Raw genomic sequence first — 5116 nt, forward strand, 5'->3', positions numbered from 1 at the left:
ATTCTCAAACTGCCCCAACTATTAGACAATGTATGCCATTAGCTCCAATCAGAATGATGTACCTTATGACATTTAATGTAAACGAATAAAGTACATATTTGATTCATGTTATTGTGGTGTGTTTCTGTGTAATACCCTTAAACTAGACACATATGAGACTCGTGTTAGTTTAGAATGTTCACAGCTGTTGGATAGATTTGGGGAGATTTATCCTGTTAAGGTTGACATTGATGTGCCGCTAAGTTGATTGGGGTGGCTTGTCTCAGCTGCCAATGTGAGACTTGAGGTACATGCAGTGTGAGTTTTCTTGAAACCCTGAACCTAACTAGAATTCTAATATTTCCCTGGACCTTAGAGATTGATGGGCAAAATTGGAATGTTACACCTGACCCCTAGACTCGATTATGATACTGCACTATGTGTCGGATTGGGCTGTCTTTGATATGCCAATCAGTGAGATCCTTAGAGGGGGTCAAAACCTGGGTATGTTGGGACAGTCTAAGAATTCATCTGAGTGGGTGATCATAGTTACAGGATCAGCCCATTTGTCGGACAAAGGTAATGATCAGGGATGCACTCTCTCTGATGGAAACCAAAGCTTCCGACAACCAATTTCAATCGTTGAAATTTGTTTTGCAAAATATATTTATATAGAGATATACATAATATATATATTATAGTTTCAAAATGTTTGTAAAATGTTTTAATTCCCAGGATCCATGTGAGTAGAGAGTGCAACATTGTACCTTATAGTCGAGGGAGAGATCCTCTCTTGTTGGGCAGTGTTTGATCATTATGGGCTGAAAGGTTAAGTATAAGATCATTGAGGATAATACCTGATGGGCTCATCTTGCATCTGCCCACAGCCCTTGGGTTTTTATTAGGTGATTTGACACAGGGACCACTTAGTGTAAGTGTTGGGCCCATTAAGTGCCCATGGTGATGGGCTCAAGGGTTCACTATCTCCTATAGTGAATTTGGCCATGCCTTGTAACAGAGGTTAGGTTGAACCCATGTGGCTGATGTGTAGATCAATGTTTGGGTCCCACGCCATACAAGGATACCCAACTGGGCAGCAGTTTGGTGGCTAAATGAGCACATGGACTTAATGGGCCTAAAGCCCAATTCGAACTGGTTTGATTTGATTAATTAAAGAGAGGCGGTTCTGGGATTTAGATTAGCAGATAGGATAGAGAGTTAACACTATCCACTCAAAGAGTCTAGATCCAAATAAAGATTTTGATTAGGAAACTCTAATAAGATTAGGAGGGTTGATCTTTATCTACAGACAAGATAAGGGATTATCCTTATCTTTTAAAGAGAGTCCAGATTCAAATACAAGATTTGGATTAAGAAACTCTTAATGGGATTAGGAGGACCTCTCTTTAAGGCTATAAATAGAGGAGGAGGGTGAACCCCAATTCACCCAAGCTGATTACAGATTCAAGAGAGAAGACAACTCCAATAAGATTGACGCCATGTTCTGCTCTTGCCTCCCCCTACTGCTGCCGCCATTGCTAATTTGTTCTTCACCTGCAGGAGCAATCAAGAAGCGTTCTTGATATCAGTTTTTGGTGAAAAACTGATATGAAGTTGTGCTCACTCACCCTCCATTGAATTCTTGTTGAAGAGTCCAGTTCTTGCTGCAGAACCATTTGCTGATTCTGCTCCGCTCAACACTGTGTCATCTTCAATGGGAGTAGTTTTTGGCGTTTTCCTTGGGCGTGAACACCTTCGTTGGGAGTTACTGTTACTCCATATTAGGTATTTTCCTCTTCTACCTTTTGGTTTCAGATCTGGTCCGGTTTAGGTTCTAGATTGATCATTGAAAATGCAGTTTTCTAAAACAGGGAATATGATTCCCACATGGGAGAGAGAAATTTTTGAAATTTTGCCATACTTCTTTGCAGGGTTCGGCTATCCATATGATGGATCTCTCATCCCTTCAACATACCCAGGTTTTGACTCTCGCTAAGGATCTAACTAATTGGCATATCAAAGACAGTATAATCCAACACTTAGTGCAATACCATAATTGAGTCTAAGGGCTAGGTGTAATTTTCCTGTTTTGCCCACTAATCTCCAAGGTCCGGGGCATAACTAGAAAATGGTCTGGGTTTAGTGTTTCAAGTAAACACACATTACATGTGTTTCAGGTCTCACCCTACCGGCTGAGACAAGTTACCCCAACAGACTTGGCAACACATTAGTGTCAACCTTGACAAGATAAACCTCCCCAGGTCTATCCAACGGCTGAGAACATTCTAAACTAATATAAGTCTCATAAGTGTCTATTTTAAGGGTAATTACACGGAAGCATACCAGATATGATATGAATCGATTATATACTTTTATTCATTTATAATAAATGTCTAATGTACATCAATTTGATTGGAACTAAGGGCATACACTATCTAACAATTTTGACCAATGGATGAGTGTCCATTTTCAAAAAGAAGAAAAACACTCCTATAAGACATTCATGGCAATTTTGGCCAATGGATCAGTGTCCATTTTCAAAAAGAAGAAAAACACTCCTATAAGACATTCGTAAGAAGCAATGCAGTGGTGATATGAAGAGGTGGTCAAGTTTGATTGTCCCAAGGTTAAAGAGGATTTTTTTTCTCTCTAAATTGATTACATATCAATTTAATCTCAAACTTAACGTAGGGTATGTTAAACGTTCTCTTTTCTCTGTTAGAGATGAGAGGTCTTTTAAGTCCAATTTGAAAAGTGAGGGAATGTTTTAATATTTAGGTGAAATATTAAGAAATGTTTAATTATTTTAGCTTAAAAATAATTACCCTTTGTCACACTTATTTTTTTAATATATATGATTAATTAATATATATTTTTAGATAATCTAAAAAGAAAATACTAATCAAATAAACTAAATAGAAAAGAGTTCAGCCACACTAGGGGAGATCCCCACCAATAACAGTCACCACCAAAACATTTGGCCTTTTGTGCTAATATATGAGTGGCTTTTGTGAAGGTTCTAGAAATGTAAATATATTTAAGGTTCACAAAACCTTCATAAGCTTTTAAAATTTTGATTCATCAGACCATTATGTTTCCAATGTATCTCTTTCCCTTGGAATTGTATAGACTGTATTGCCTCTTTAGCGTCAGAAAATATAGATAACTCCAACCATTATCCAGCGCAAAAACCAAATCTTTATATCTCGCCTTCAATTCAGCACACAACAATTCCCAACAAACCACCTACAGCCACCAAAAATTCTTTAATGTTATAATAGATACAGAAATCATATGAGCCATAAAAAGCACCACCCTTCATAAAGGTGCCAGCATCACATTGAATTATAATTCCATCATATTCTCTACCCATTGTTAATGCTTAAAGTCTGAGTTGATATATTATTACCCATATCATCTTCATTATTTCTCATCATTCCATTTAAGACGAAGTTCACCGAAGACATCACCCAGTTTACATGTCGTCTAATATTTGAAAAAATGGCATCATTCCTGGATTTACCAAACAAAAATAAAATGCCACAGCAATCCATTGCAGTATCTATTGAACTCATTTAACATCAAGCCTGAATTCATCAAGAAAATTAAATACTGAGATATATATAGAATGAGAACATTCCTCTGCGATCAATAGAGTCCAATGACTGGTATACAAGACAGTTTTAGTAAAGGGCAAGAACAAAATAAATGACTAAGAGATCGTAAAACCAAGGATTTAAATATTGATATGATACGTTTAATATGGGGTGTATTGTATCGATATCGGTATTGGTTACTAACGATATGAGATACACTATGAATATAAGTGTATCTTGTCAATCGTTTATATCAGACGTATACGGATGCATATCGACTTGTATTGCATTGTATCGGCCAATATGTATGATACACGTTGCGTCTATCAGCTTTGTCAAAAAATACAAATGAGGTGATTCAAACGCAGATCACCTAACGCATTTAGAACTCGTTATGAGTCTAAACCACTAACCCATGTTTCATTTCGTGATATAAAGTGAAATAAAATAAAATTTTTAACTTTTTGTATTCACATGCAATTTAAATTAAAAGCACATATTTATATTTAACAACTCTAATTAAAAGTTAAAAAATAACATTTAAAAATAGTATTTTATAAACTAATATAATAAATAATGTATCATATCCACATTTATTATAAAAAAGATGATTTTTAATATCAAGAAATTTGTAAAAATAGAATATTAATAATAGAATAATTATTTTAATACTTAAAATTTATAAATTTGCACATGCTATAAATCTTAAAATTTTTGTATACTTTTACTAGTTATTAACTAATATTTTAATTTACATTAACAAGTAATGACAACATATTTATTATTTACAAAAAATAAAAATATTATATTCAAAGTATTGAAGAATATAATATTAATTTGAATCTATAAAATCCACTAATCCACATTTATTTTAGAAAATGATTTTTTATTTCATAAAATTTATAGAAATAAATATATTAATAATGGTATAATTATTTTAGTAAGTAAAAACTATGAATTTGTATATGATATGTATCTTAGAAATTTTAACAAATTTGATATACTTTAAGTTAAGATTATTTTTTTATAAATTATTAATTTATATTTTAATTTGCACTCTAACATTTAATATTTAGTTGATTTTTTCTTAATATTAAATAAATTAAAATAGTAAAATAAAAAATAATTAATATAATAGTTAAAATATAATAGGTGCTTATGTTTAGTGTCTTGAACTCTTGTTTGATGCAATATAAATAAAATTATGCATCCCGTTACATTAATCGTAATATATTTCTTCATATATATCCTAAATATTTACATTTTCTATGTATTTATATACTATTTTGTGATCATTTTGATATGAAATTTAGTGTATGTATTTCCTTAGCATATCCATGTGTTTCCATCTTTTTCATCCGTATCCATACATTGTCCAATACAATACCTAAAAATGATACTATAATCCTTGCATAAAACACAATCAGTTTCCACATTAATGCCTTTATCAACCAAATCCATTTTTGAAACGACAAATTTCCTAATTAATCTCCACAGGAACAGTTTAAACAAAATTAGGGGGAATTTTTAAATTCCAAACT

Source organism: Nelumbo lutea, chromosome 1, assembly GCF_056320005.1.
Source record: "Nelumbo lutea isolate HS-2025 chromosome 1, American lotus-T2T, whole genome shotgun sequence".
NCBI classification, from domain to species: domain Eukaryota; kingdom Viridiplantae; phylum Streptophyta; class Magnoliopsida; order Proteales; family Nelumbonaceae; genus Nelumbo; species Nelumbo lutea.